Source organism: Condylostylus longicornis, unplaced genomic scaffold (genome assembly GCF_029603195.1).
Source record: "Condylostylus longicornis isolate FDR11 unplaced genomic scaffold, ASM2960319v2 ptg000091l, whole genome shotgun sequence".
NCBI classification, from domain to species: domain Eukaryota; kingdom Metazoa; phylum Arthropoda; class Insecta; order Diptera; family Dolichopodidae; genus Condylostylus; species Condylostylus longicornis.
The window spans coordinates 332,704-340,088 of NW_026578059.1; the positions used below are offsets into that span (position 1 = coordinate 332,704).

At 21.8% G+C, this 7,385-nt stretch overlaps 1 protein-coding gene across 4 annotated transcripts in view; it reads right to left on the reverse strand.

Moving 5' to 3' along the window:
- The window catches only part of LOC129613801 (calcium-dependent secretion activator), a 104,754-nt gene extending 99,594 nt beyond the window's left edge, over positions 1-5,160 (reverse strand). Inside the window, exon 1 of one of the 4 annotated variants that reach the window (XM_055528054.1) lies at positions 5,032-5,160. The gene's annotated coding sequence lies outside the window, so the exon portion shown is untranslated. Of the gene's footprint in view, positions 1-4,858; positions 4,995-5,031 lie in introns of those variants that run through there. The other 3 variants (XM_055528057.1, XM_055528059.1, XM_055528055.1) reach the window with 3 other exon arrangements.
- Positions 5,161-7,385: the final 2,225 nt, after the last annotated feature.

Genomic DNA, 7,385 nt, shown 5'->3' on the forward strand with positions numbered 1-7,385 from the left:
CACATGCAATTAAGTTATGTACGTATTTATTTGAATATATATAATTCAATTATATATTTAAAATTATTGAAAAAATTCAAAAATAATCCGTAATTAATATCAAAAATTATCCTTAAAAATAATACTGTGTTATATTGAGGTTGAGATATGGGTGTACTTGTACATATGTACATACGTATAATTGCTTATACAAATTTTGCTTTTTCTTACAACCCTATATATATATATGCATATATATTTTTTTGATTAATTTGCATATCGCTTAAGTATTAACATAAAAGCTCTATATATTGAATTAAAATATCCCGTATCAAAGCTTTTTTTTATTGTTATTGGTTTTGATATTCAATTTTCTCAAAAAAAAAAAAATGTCATTTTCCTCTACTTCCCCATTAACACACTTGTACCCGTCATAGATTGTCTTTTATTTTTATTATTTTACATTATAATTTTTTAATTCTTCTTTTTTTTATCAAATGTTTTTGTTTTAATGGTATTGTTAAAATTATCTTTTGAGGTGAAAAATTAACATAATTATTATGCATGTATTTATACTATATAACAAAATTTATCATAATATTAGCTGTGACTTCAAAATAGCAAAAAATATTGTTAAACAATTCTGTTGATTGCATTAATACGGTATTAATAAACGAATCAACAATTATAATTTATAAGCTGAATTTTTTTATTAATATCATGTATTTTATTATATATTTAGGGTTCAGGGTAAAGTTCGAAGTGTTAGAAATTTGATAAAGTCTCTTATATGTCTTAACCGAAATTGTTACAGTTTTTATTAACTCTTTTTGTGGAAATTTCGAATAAAAAATATATATACATAGCACTGAATATAGTAATTGCTTTAAAAAAGTGAAATTTATTAAGAAACTGTTCTAATATTTAAAATTCAAACAAAATAAGTTTAAAATAATTATTGGCTAAATAATAGGTTTTGTCTTTAAAACAATTTGTAATTCAGCATTAGTACACAATTCAGCTTATGAATTATAAATGTTAATTTGTTTATTAATACTGAATTAATGCAATCTGCAAGTTATAAACAAACATTTTCAAACGTATATGTTTTATAATATATTTTCTATTATTAATTCAAAAAAAATATTCAATTTAAATTTAGTATTCAAAATAATTACTAATATATTTGATATATAATATTTTTTGGTTATTTAAACTATAATTGCATAATATTCTTGATATCTCTAATTAACCTATACCTCAAACAGCCTCTATACATTCTCTTGACTCTAAAAATTCACTATACATTCACAGATATAATGAAAAAATCTCTTATTTTATTTTTAATTTATTTATATTTACAAGATAACATATTACATATATATCGTAATTTAGCGAAAAAACATTGGATATTCAAGAAAGAAAATTTGTAGTCGATTGATTAATCGTTGGTTTGTAAAATAATTGCCGCTAAATATTTAAATTAACATATATTTTCATATCTATATATTTTAGTATAATGAAAGCAATTTATTCAAATAATATTTTAATTATCATATAATTTTGCATATATTTAGGGGTAAATCTCAAAGTAATAATTTTTTGAAAAATTTATTCTAATACATATTAAATTTTCAATGTATTGCTAATTAATTTTGTGTAAGAGGGACGATTGTTGTTAAATTTCTGAAAAAAGAATTCAATATATTGATTTGTATAGTGTCGAAAAAATATACAGGGCATATATAAAAGTTGTAGTTTCAGAAAGTTTAAGAGGGTATAAAAACTTAAAAGGAAGAGTAGTTACAAAAAAAAATTTTGTTCTAATAAATTTAAATAAATCAAAATTTAGCAAAAAACTGGTTTGACAGAACACCGAACAGAGAGAGAAATAATTGAATATTTTTTGAATTAAAATAATCCTCTGCCTAATCCAGTAATTATAATTTTTTTAGATAAATCTTTTTTCCAAATTCTTGATTTATTCAAAAACATAAAAGCGTATATGTACTTTCTATATACACTTGATGATAAGTAAATTATCCCTTAACCCTTCCCCTGCTATATCTTATAAGAATATGAAGAAAAACTTTTAAATTTATTTCTGTACTTTATTAAGAAAAAAATATTATTGATTTAATAAATTCTCATATATAATGTACAGGGTGATTCAAGAATGTATACAATCAATTATAATTACCATTTGTTTTTTATGGATAATTGAAAATTTGGGTAAAATTTTAGTTGGGAAGTATCTGTGTAGGTTTTAAAGATCAATGATCTCTGCGATATATACGAGTAATAGAATTTTAAGAGAAATTTTACGAACGAAATCTTTCACTTTATTAAAACTCTATGTAGACAAATAACTTTAATTCAAATTGAAGTAAAACCTTGAAATTTAAAAGTGATATTTTTAAAAGCACTACAATTATAAGGTATCAAAAACTGAGCTATCATTTTCTACACTATTCGAAATGATTTGATTAACAAAGTTTCGAAAAAATTTGTTTTTTTAATTTATTTTTATTCGGGTATAATCATAATATATGTATGTGATTAATTAATTAAAATTTTGAAATTATTTCCATGTTAATTGGTATAATTTTAAAGTAATGAAACATGTAAATTATTAACACTTTATTTTTACACCACTTCTTGTTTAAAATTAAAATTAATTCATTTCGAAAATTGAAATTTACAAAAAAAAAATTAAAAATATTATGCTTTACTTCTAAATAATGTTATTAATGTACACATATATATATTTAAGTATTTATGTATGCATTTATGTAAATACAGCAGAAAAATGTGCACACTGCTGAACGCGGAGAATTTTTTTTTTAACTCTAAAAACATTTTTTTTTTTTTTTTGAATAAGTAAAAAACTAAATTAAATTTTTTTTAAGAATTTTTCAAGTAAAAAAAGAAATGAAATTGCCCTTTACTCCTCCTCTTTTCAATATATGTATAACATATATAAAGTAAGTTATGTGGTCCCTATATGAGAGATAGTTTTCAAGCAAGCTTATTATAACAATAATTTTAGCATCCTTAATATATGTACATATATATGAAAAATTGTACCCATATATATATATATAAATATATCGAAATAATGTATATACTTACATATATAGCTATACTTATTTATAATATAAAAATTTAAAAAAAAAAAAAAAAAAAAGAGAAGGAAAAAAATGAGAAAAATATGCACACTTTTTTTTTTTGTTTCTTATTCCACAAAATAATTGGGAAATTATAGTAATTGAAGGAAGAGAATATGGAGGATATAGGATTTTTCTGGATTGAAGGCGGAAAACTGTAAAAAGAAGAGGGAAAGAGGGAAACAAGAGAAGGGAGAGAAGTGAGGGGTAATTTTGCATATTTTTTAATGTAAATTTTCAATATGAAACTTTTTTTTAAATCTCAAAAATGCTTTTTGAACACACACATTCCAATTTAATTGTATAATTTTTTTCTTCATTTAATTTTAAACACATAATAAAAAAATAATTTTTTTTTTTTTGTAAATTGAAGGTTTCTTTTTTTTTTTGATATTCCAATATTCTTGTGTTTCTTCGTGTATGAGACGTGTGTATTCAAATTTAATGGATTATAAATGGGTTATAACAGTTCTACTTTGTGTTTTTTTTTTTTCTGTTTTCATAAGTTTGTTCAGCGAGAAAATAAAATTTATTTGAATAATTTTTCTTTTAATTTTTTTTCGATTCGATTATTTTTTTAAATAAATTTTCTATATTAAATTTCATTAAAATTCTGTTATATATGTACATATGTAGGTATATATAAATATTGTATATATATATATATATATATATATATATATATATATATTAAATTTTTGCCTATACATATCATATATATTATATAAAGTTGATATGAAATTAAAAAAAAAAATAACAAAAACAAGAAAAAAAAAACAAAAACGACAATGTTAAGAAAAAAAATATTTTTATATATACACTAAACACTAGAATTTTCTTATTATTTTTTTCTTAATTTATTTTACTTTCTTCCTTTTTTACTTTTTTATTAACACTTGTTTTTTTTCTTTTTAACTGTTTAATCAAATATACTATATATATATATATATATATATATATATATATATCGTGTATATATCTATATATATATATTTATTGAGGGAGCTCAGAAGTAAAATGTATGTATTGAGTGCAAGTTTCAATAAACATTTAAATTTTAAAAATTGAATTTGGCACACGGAAAGAAAAAAACTGTTTTTTGATAAATTTTTAACGAAAAATTTTGAAGTTTATATTTGCAGGAAATTATGGTTTGTTTCTTTTCCCCTCTCTCCTGCAATGGCATATATTATGAAATTTATATAGTTTTTTCATACATAAAAATATTTGTGTGAAAGATGTGATATATATACAAAATTATATATTATATAAACTATATTTATTTTATAGTTGTCGAATTGCTACTTCTCAAAGAATATTTTCTTTTTGCAAGATCACACAAAATACCCCCCTCTTTATTCATACCCATATACCAATAGTTATAAAATAAGCATTATATATTTGACAAAACCGGAAGAGCCTAAGAATATATATATGTATATACATTTATGTATAATAAAAAAACATCATTTTTGCATATATATACATACATATATGTTGGTTTTTGATTGAAAACTGATTTGCATACACTTCTGATTGATTTCTGAGAGCATTTTGTATATATATATACATATATAAAAATTTATATACATATATTCTACTTATATATAGGTATAAATAGGCAAATACACACAATAATATTACATAAATGTATAATATGATATTTTTAATTTTTAATAATGTATTTTAATTTTTTTATATGATATACATACACACATAATGTATTTAAATATTAATATTAATTCTGTTTAATAAAAAAAAAAAGAGGAAATGGCAAGCAAAAAAAATATTTATTTATTTATTTTATTTTTTTATTTTTTTTTTGTGTACTTATATTTTTCTTATATTAAAACTAATAATAATAATAAAAAAAAGGATGACTAACGCGCACACAACACAAGGGTTTTTTTCCCTTATAAATATATATATATTTATTTACATATATATATGTATATATATATATGTGTATATATACAACGTATACAATATATAATGTTATAAATTTAATGCAACACACCACAACGAAAGTTATTTGATTACTGAGGTATAAAATTGAAATGGTGAAAATTGAAAGCTCCAAAAAAATAAAAATAAAAAAAAACTAACAAAACCAAAAAGAGAAGAGTTTTTTGTTTTGTTTTACATTTTTTTTTTCCTTTTTAATCTTTTCTCAGCGAAATTTTCATTATAAAGAAATCAGAAGGAGAGAGAGAAAAAAAAATAGTAGTTACATACCGAAATTTCCTTTTTATGTTTTTAACAACGTGCTTGTATTTATATATATACATATAAGTACATATTTCATTTTCAATACAATTGAATTATACAACAAAAAAAAATATTTTTTTTTTTTTATTATAATATTATATAACATTAAATTTTATTTTTTGCGGTGTATCATTGCATTTGTTTAATGTTTTTTAATCGCATTCTTAAAATTTTTAATAAAATATGTTGCGCAACCAAATTAAAACAAAGCCAATTTTTTAAATTAACAAACATACTAAATGTGTTCCCCTCCTGCAGAGCACTATGTATAATATGGATATGTGTGGAACTATGTATCCGTACACTAAAATATTAGAGACCGCAAAAGTAATACTTTTAATTAATAAACATACAGAATTCTCCCTGCCTCCACCCATCTCCCGCGCCAGACAGAGCACCGTGTCTAATATAATTCTATGAAAGAATGTATGATGTACTAATTTTTAAGGTCTCTATTTATAGAAAGCCTTGTGATCTTTCTAGGAATTTTTTTAGGAAATCCTTAAACAAAAGAACTTATAAATCCAATACAATTATAAAGAATATATAATATATGTCTACTGTAAATTTCAAATATTTTTTAGGGAAAATTGCAATATAATAAAATAAATAAAAGCTTAATGATTTACATTATTCAAAATTGTAAAAAAGTTTATATATGCCAACACAATGATTCAATCTGCTTTAATGATTTATATAACCCTTACAGCAGTCTGCAGTAGTAAGCCAATAATCGATTGCATTAGTAAGCAATATTGCAGTAATAAGCAATAAATTTGAAAAAAAAAATCAAAAAGAAAGGCTGAGATTTAAATCAAAATTATTGTAACTAAATATCGGTATTAATATATGCAATTTCGATATTTTCAAATTATTTATTACTTATTCCATTACTTGAAAATTATATACGCTAAAAATGTACTGGTACGCAATTCAGCGATTTCAATATTTATAAGCTAAATTATACTTTAATATTGTATTTAATTACAATTCAGGAATTGTTTGTTTTCTTTTCATAATTAACCCAAGAACATAGTGTGCTATTATAAAAAATCCTTGACATCAAAATTCAGCTTATAGATGTAAATTGCTGTATATTGTGTATTAATAACAGTATTACTGCATTTTGGAAATCAAAGAATATTAAACGTTATCGTATATACATTTCATAACAGACAAAAAAATCAAATATGTAATTTTAAAGGTATTCATAGTGAATTAAACTGTGACCCCCTATTTTGTATTTCGGATATTACATAATTAGATTCCATATATATATATATTATATATATATATATGTATATTATACACATATATATATTCAAATCATATTATGTATTGTTCAGCGGTTTATTTTTCCATAGTTCTGCTCTTGTTTTTCACTTCTTTTTTATTACTTTATATTTAAAAAATTTTATAATTTAAATTTTATAATAATAAAAATGGGCCGAACCAATGGTTTGTAATGTAGCACTTTTCTCTTCAACAAGTGAAAATACTGCTTTTAAAAACAATCGAGCTATGAACTCCATTACTAAAATTACTTTCATTCATATACGAATATATTTCAAAAATTGCATACATTCAGGATGAACGATTTATGCAGTCTTTGAAATAAAGCAAAAAAAATTTAAAGTGGTGTTAATATAATGCTCGATATAAGGGTTATTTCCGTGAGTTAAGAAAAATAATTTTATATTTTAATGGCATTGAATTTATCGTTAGTTTTCTGCATTTATAGGAATTTGGAAACGCTTACAGTTTCGGAAATATAGCGCGCCAAAAATTCAAATTTTACAAGTTTCGGGAGATGATAACTCAGAGGGAGTGAAGGTGGGAACAAATTTTCTTCAAACGAAATGAACTATTTATTAGCGTCTCAAAACTGTTAAAATTTCAAACTTTCACAACCTAGGGCCAACAAAAAAAAAGACATCAAAAACTTTGAAAAAACGGATTTTAGATAACGAT